The sequence below is a fragment of the Camelus ferus genome, chromosome 19 (genome assembly GCF_009834535.1).
Source record: "Camelus ferus isolate YT-003-E chromosome 19, BCGSAC_Cfer_1.0, whole genome shotgun sequence".
In the NCBI taxonomy this organism is placed as follows: Eukaryota; Metazoa; Chordata; class Mammalia; order Artiodactyla; family Camelidae; genus Camelus; species Camelus ferus.
In genome coordinates, this window is record NC_045714.1 from 5,008,435 (window position 1) to 5,015,984 (window position 7,550).

Here is a 7,550-nt window from a genome sequence, read left to right on the forward strand (position 1 = left end):
CGGGGACTACATTTCCCATAGGGCCTCTCCCGGCGTGGGAGGGGAAAAGGAAGTGCCTTGGGTGCAGTGCGCAGGCGTGAGAGGCACCTCGGGCTATATAAGGGACGCTCCAGCGCTCGTAGTCCTTTCGCGTTTGCGGCGCTTTGGTGTTTTTATCCTACTTTATCCGCTCTTCATCCGGTGTCGTTCTGTGCCAGGAACTTCGGTTTACTACCGTGTGTGGTGAGTGGAGACTGCTCATCGAGATCTCTACCTCTTTTTTTGTCTTTGCGCCATCGCCGTAGCCGGTGGCTACCCCCTGCTCTGACCCTACTAAGTAGGCTTTAGGGCCGTGGAGGGGCTTAGCTAGAGCTGGAAAAACCCACGCCTTCTGTTCGGGCCTAAGGAGTCCTTGGCTGGTATAAATGATGACTTGACTTTTTTCCCCGTCAGATCGACAATGTTGATGTCTTTAATTATTTGCCAGTTAGTTCTGATACACCAGCCTCGAAAGGCCCTGCCATACTCTTCTCGACTCTGAAAGATGGCGGTTGACGACCTTTCTTTGTTAGTTCGCAGGTTTGCACGGTCAGAGCCGACAGAATGGATCTTGGAGGAGGGGGCCGTTGCCGGGCCTTCCGGGGAGCCACGTGTAGCCGTCCGCAACCTTCAGTCTCCTACCTCTGTGGTAAGCCTCTGTCTCCTGGCCTGTTGTAGGAAAAGCGTGCGCTGAGGGAATTCTTCGTTTGCCAGGCGACCTTGGCGGGGAAAAAGAAAGGAAGAGTAAGGACAACTCATTAGTATATTTTAGTTATTAGGTCTTCTTTGAGGTGTTCTAGGTATATTTTTGTAATTCTCAAAAAACTGGGTTTGTTCAAAAGCGGAAAAATGATTTGACAGTGAACAGGTGTTAAATTTTTAGTGTCCTGACAATGCTCATGAAGGCACCGTGTTGGATGCCTTCGCTTTATTTGTTCTTGATAAACAACTTGCTTTGGTACTTTTGTTTCCAAGGGGATGGATTATGTGCTATTTTCTTGAGGAAAGCCAAATGTGTTTCTGTTGAAACTAATCCCCTACCCCCTAACGTTTAAATTCACTTGAGTCCAGGAATGCCACCTCAGTGGGCGTTTTGGACAGTTTTTCTTTCATCTTACTGTCCCAGAGTCTTTGAAGTCAGGTTTTTTAGTGATGATATCTTGCTTTAAAATGCAAAATCATGGCGCTTGGTCAAAACCCTGCAATCACCTCTCAGTAAAAGCTAGCCATTTTTCCGCAGTTCTTGTCAGCAACACTGGCCTCTACGAAATGTGAGTTCAGAAGGCAGGGGTGTAGGTCTTAGCTACATTTTTACTGCCTGCAGCAGGACGCAGAAGTGTTCAAATACTGCATAAAATTTGCAGAGAAACAGACCAATCAAATCTTATTCCTGACTCAGAGGTCTTTCTAGAAACCAAGAGCTTCCTACTGGCATATATGATGACTGAACTTTTTTCCCCCACTGATCGACCATGTTGATCTAATTTCTCTAAGCCAGTTTATGTCTGATATGCCAGCGTGAGCAGCACCTTTGTCCCCTACTCCCTTGGGCATCTAGCTAATTGGAGCTGCTGTGTCAGTTTTTATATCAGGTTAATTGCTGGCAGAAAGCAGACTTTGAATGGACCAGGATGAATCCAGGATTGGTAAAGAATTGGTAAGTGATGTCCATATGTCTCAGTGTGCCCACATGGCTGAATAGATACAGGACCTGTAGATGGGAGGAGGAATTAACTGCTTTTAAAGGGGCTATCCCTTTTGCATTCCAATTTCTAACTCAAACATGGCCATTGTAGCTGATGACATAACTTTTTTCCCCATCAGATCGACCCTGTTGATCTAACTGAACTATTAGCCAGTTTTGTCTGATGCATTGGCCACAGAGAAAACGTTTATGTTTTCTGCTTACCACCACCAGACTATTGACTGCACGTGAACTTTTTAGTGGAAATTGGGATTGCTGTATAGGCTTTTTACCTCTTCCATCGTTCAGGTCATTTATCTTGGCTTCATCTGTTGACTTCCTACAGGTCTGGAGCCCTGTGTGCCCCAGAGCAGTGAGTAGGTTGATTGCAGCCTGATATAACCCTCGGCTTGGTTCTGTCTTGTAACAGGTGAGGATTCTGCAAATTGTTACCCAAGTGTTAACTCCCTAGTAAGATGACTGTTAAATGTGCTCATGGTAGAGAGTTGTTGCCCACTTGAGAGTAACCTCTGGACCCAGTTCCAAGCTGTGTATAAAACAGGAGGGGGAAGAAATTGACACAACATACTAAACTGAGTGTACTTCAATTAAAAAAAAAGATAGGGCAAAATTGCATCCTTGGCAGGACTGTTGACCTGTTAGTACTATTATGTCTCTCCCTAAGAAAGGAAAAAGTAAAGTTAGAATTAACTTGGCAGATAGTACAAGAATAGAGGCGCTCCAAATCACATTTGAGTTGGGATTCAAATTACAAAATTTTTTTGGAATAATTAAGTTCCTCATGCTGTTGGCTGAAGGCCAACCTCAGTTCTTTGTGGGCCTCTTCAGCATGGCGTCTTGCTCCATCATAGCAAGCCGAAGAGACAGGCAGGCCACACCTGAGTCTTTTTTAAATGCTGGGTATGTGTCTTTCCATGATAGGAACGTGACTCCCTTGAATATCAGCTGTACTGATTAAGGAAAACTTAAGCTAGACCTGTCTGAATCGGGCCTTGGTTGTAGGCCTTTAAACTGGCCTATACAGCCCTTAAATTGTGCGTCTTAACTGGCTGCGTTTGCCCGATTGATCCCCTGGTGTGCTTAGGAGCCTTATGGTGGAAAGGGAGCAACATCAATGATAGCTTCCCTCCTCTTGAGTGTGTTGACTACAGTAGATGTGTCTCTTGGTGATCAAGTCCCTGCTTTATGAAAAATCTGAAACATGTACAAGCTCAATACCCTAAATTTAAAATATTTGCTTTTGTTTACATAAGTGCATAGATTTTTGCCATTTGAAAGTTGTTGCTTTTATGACCCTTAATCCCTAGACTGTTCATTTGAATTCCTCTAAATTCAGAAGTAAGACTATCTTCCTATATACCTGATCATTAATAGCCAAGAAATAAATAGTTCCCTAATGTCTGCTAATCAGTTCATACTCAGATGACCCCATTTGTCCCTAGAGTATCTTTGTATGCGTTTCAAGTGTGTTAAGCCCCTTTAGTACCCTGTGTGGTCCTGGTTTTTCCCTCCTTTTATTTCTAGTTCCTGTGCCTGGGAAGATTATAGGTTGAGGTTGAGCATTTTGACATCAGGGACAAATAGACTTGAGTGAGGTGTCAGACTCGAGATAAGAAGACTTGAAAGAGATTGGTCTGGGGCTTGACTGTAGATCCACCTTGTTACAGAAGTCTTAGTACTGGTTGTGATGTACTTTTTTTCTTTTTGAGTATTTCAGTTTATGGAGTTGGAACACAAGATCTCTTGAAAAAGATTGTCTCTGCTTTCCTGAGAAAGCGTGATAGTTCTGATGAATCAGTCCAGCAAGGCCGTGTAACCCACGTGTCCGGAGCTGAAAAGCTGGTGTCTGCTTTGAAGAATCAAGGATTATTATATTGTTAAACTTGGTGAAGTTTTCTAACTTAGAGCCTTTCTATCTGGAGAAAGACAATAAAATGCTTTAAATTAAAATGTTGTATATGATCATTGGATACTCAGCCTTGAACAGGGACAATATGTAACAACCAAATTGTTGGTGGGTGCATCCCACACTTGTCCACTTAGGCCTTTACAGGCTTTTGTGCTTTACAGGCATGAATGAGATAAGTGTGATTGGGCTACATCTAACTTACATTTTTAACTTTAACCATGGAAGCTTCTAAACAGACTGGTCTAATAATGGGACCAGTCTGGTTTCACTGTAATTTCCCTCTGTCCCCAGATAATTGAGTAATCTGAGAAAGGATTCCATTTTTGTTTTTTTCCCTAACGTTGTGCTTGCAGAATTCCCGGTATTGACTCAGTCCCCTCCTCTTGTGAGGACCTAGTGCTCTCAATGAATAGAAAACTAGCAGGAGGGGATATATCCCTTCTGATACTAGGTTATAAAAAACATGACTTGTTTACATTCAATTGCTGTTTCTCTTCCTGTCTCATTCCTTGGCTTGCTCAGTTTGATGAAACAAGCTACTTAGTTGCAGTCCAAGTACCAAGGAATTGAGACTGATCTCCAGCCAGTTGCAGGGAACTGAATCCTGCCAACTAAATTCGGAGGCAGATCATTGCCTGGTTTTTGGTGACTGGAAACCCTGCTGACACCGTGATGCCTGTGAGAGGCCTTGAATTGGGACCCAGCTAAGCTGTGCCTGGATTCCTGACCTATAGAAAATGAGGTTGAATGTTTCAAGTCACTCCATTTTGGGAGTAATATACTCAGCAATAAATGGTATAGAACATAAATAGTACAGAATTCCATAATCAAAAGTCCTCTAATGGTCTTGAACATTACCAACTGCAAGCCAACTGACCTTTCTTACATCAATTTCTTAGGACACTGAAAGCTCCGGCTGTAGCCTACATCTCCAGTCTTGTTTCCCTTCATGCATTTAACTTGTCCAAAACTGAACTGAGTGATCCCTTCCCCACCAAGTCTGCACCCCCTACAACCATTTCTACCCCTGGTATTGGCAACAGTTGAGTTGCTCAGGCCAAAAATCTCAGTTATCTTTGACATTTTGCTCATATTTCCTGTGTGTAACCCTCAGCAAATCCTTCAGGTATATCTGATACCCCTTTTAACCACCTCCGTTGTTACCACCTTCCAGATCCAAGCCACCATCATCCAAGCTTTGATTACTGGTCTCACTTCCACCATTGCTCCCTGTGAACTATATGCAGCCGAGGTGCCCTTGAAACCAGAATATCGTGCCACTGTCCTGCTCAACCCTCCAGTGTCTCCCCACCTCAGTAAAAGCTGGCGTTAAAGGCCTACTCCAACTTCCTCTCCCTCAACCTCTGACCTCATCTCCCTTCTCAGGTACTCAGGTCTCCTAACCCTCTATCACTTTAGGTTCACTTGAACCTCAGATCGCCTGGATGATCAGCCCTAGCCCCCTCAGATCTTTGTATGGTTCCCCTCATTCACTCAAATGTCACCCCTGGGACCTATCTAAAACCTTCCCCTCCACTTTCTATTCCCTTGTATTTTTCTTTGTATTTACCACTGCCTGATGAATAGTGCCTGTACATATACAATATATATGCATCACATATGTATTTATATAGCAGGTATGTTTTATCATTTGTCTCCCACATTAGACCATGACTCCATATAGATAGCAGGTCTCCCTCCTTGGTGGCCCCTCTGTGGCATGTGCCACAGTGCCTGGCGCATAGTAGGCCACTCAAATACTAAATGAAAGAATGAATTAGACACTTGCGGCGGGACGGTGCTGAGGCACCAGCCATGGACACTCATCACAACAGCCTGTGAGGAGAGAACTAGCATGATTCTCACCCTAATTGCACAGATGAGGAAACAGGCTCAGAGCTACAGTTCCCCAGCTCTATATGAGAGAGAATCGAGTCACAACTCTTACTTGACTCCTTTTCTCTCTACAAGTAACTGCCTTTTACGAGAACAAGTGTTTTCTGTTCTTATATCCCCTGCAGTTTCTAAAGCTATTCCTTACACAGTAACGACTTGCCTGAAGTCACACAGCCGGTAGGTAGTGGTGTCAGGACTTGCACCCTGTCAGTCTGGCTCTCGAGTTTGTAACCCTTGGCTTCATTGCCGCCTCTTACTGAAATGCAGTCTAACTGATACAGGAAGGAGCCAAATCCCGGTTCTTGAAATCTCAAATGCTTTTGCTGGACTTGCTTGTTGGTGACAAACCTCTGAGGTCAGAAGCGGTCCCAAATGCCTGCTACCCAAAGGTCAGAGAAGTTCCATAGAGAGCTCCTGCCCGCTTTGAGTCTCAGTGGCTTTACAGCTTCCCTGAGCCCCAGGGGCAATGATAAGCCTTAGATACTCAAACTCTGCATCGTGTCTCCCCAGCTTCAGTCCCTCCCAACATTTGATGTTTTACTCTCCTACTTCTTCGTCCTTTTAGCTGAGGGATCTTGGGCAAATTGCTTGACTTCTATATGCCTCAGTTTCCTCATCTGTGAAATGGGTTCATAACAATGCCTACCTACTTCAGAGAGTTGTACGGTTCAATAAAATCAGGTCTGTAAAGTGCTTTGCCCAGGCTTGGCACGTAACAGGGATACAGTTCATATCTAGTGACTAAATGAATCTTCCTGCAACATTGAGATGGAAGATCAGTGTTGGTGAGATATAAGAAGTGTCTTCATTGAGTGCCTACCATGTGCCATACTGTGTTAATTATTATCTCATTAATCTATACCCCAACCTTGTTCATTAGGATCCCATTTTATCCCTTCCAGGCATCAGCTTGTGTCTGCAGGGGGCGCTGTGGGCACACATTTCTCCAGCCTGTGGAGAGATGCCACTACCCAGGAAGGAGGGAAATGGCCCCGCAGTGGCCTTGCGGTTGGGCAAGCATTTCAGATCCTGCCGCCAGCACTTCTGGGGTTGGCTGCGGCAGCAGAGTCTGCGAAGGCAAGTTCCCCAGGCCTGAATCTTGGACTGCTGATAGTGCGACCGACCATCACTCACCATGCAATCAACCAACCAAAACGAAATTTACCCACAATCCCTTCAATCTAACACATCAGTAATCAGCTTTCACTCTTCCACATTCCCTTCTGTTCTCATTATGTTATTATAGTGGGGCAGCTTGGTAGAGCTTCCAATTTTTAAAGGAAGCCAGAAATTCCTAAAATGTTGGCAACCAATTTCAATTTTATAAACTGAAGACTGAACAGTGCATACATCTGAGCCTCCTATGGCCTGGAGGTCACCAGTGTAAGACCTCTGCAGTTTGAGCTGTGTCCCTTTCAGCAACCGTCCTTGTCATTCCTGGGCCAGCTAAAACACACGATGCCCAATTATATTTGAATTTCAGATACACGTCTCAACTATTACATGGGACATACTTACACTAAAAAATTGTTATTTATCTGAAGTTCAAATTTAACTGGGTGTTCTGTATTTTTATTTGCTAAATCTGGCAACCTTATTCCAGGGAGCATCTGGCTTGGGATGATGCATCTGTTCTTTAAGATGAAGCCTTGATGGACCTCATACCTTCTGAGGAACTTTCGTTATCTCTGCCAACTTGGTCTTTTCCTCCAAGATCATCTTGGGGGAAACCTGGGTTTATAGAATTTCCCAACAGTTTACTATTTGTCTTCAAAGTCTGGATGGGTAGATTTGGCAGGTCCTGTGGTCCCCTGGCTGGACCCTGATCAGTTCCTCCCGAGGTCCCAATGTGAATTAATTGCAGGTCTGTTTAGAAGGCAGCTGTCTTGTCTTTTATCTGTTAGTCATGGCAGAAACAGACCATCTTGGGCTTATTTATATCTGTTGCTTTCTTAAAAAGAGAGAAAAGGAGAAATCTGGATCCTGTTAGTTGGCAGGCTCATTTAAACAAATGGTCCTTTT

At 44.2% G+C, this 7,550-nt stretch overlaps 1 long non-coding RNA gene and 3 other non-coding genes across 5 annotated transcripts; all 4 read left to right on the top strand.

The window, feature by feature from the left end:
- Positions 1-198: 198 nt before the first annotated feature.
- Positions 199-3,673, top strand: LOC106728484. Of its 2 annotated transcripts, none has more exons than XR_001364735.2 (5): positions 199-222; positions 552-667; positions 1,599-1,675; positions 2,049-2,132; positions 3,433-3,673. It is a non-coding gene; the product is annotated as an uncharacterized LOC106728484 (long non-coding RNA). The 2 variants fall into 2 exon arrangements; XR_001364734.2 differs by having other exon boundaries at positions 3,441-3,673.
- On the top strand, positions 395-485 carry LOC116658080. The gene has a single exon (XR_004313281.1). It is a non-coding gene; the product is annotated as a small nucleolar SNORD12/SNORD106 (small nucleolar RNA).
- Positions 1,446-1,536, top strand: LOC116658083. The gene has a single exon (XR_004313284.1). It is a non-coding gene; the product is annotated as a small nucleolar SNORD12/SNORD106 (small nucleolar RNA).
- Positions 1,805-1,896, top strand: LOC116658081. The gene has a single exon (XR_004313282.1). It is a non-coding gene; the product is annotated as a small nucleolar SNORD12/SNORD106 (small nucleolar RNA).
- Positions 3,674-7,550: the final 3,877 nt, after the last annotated feature.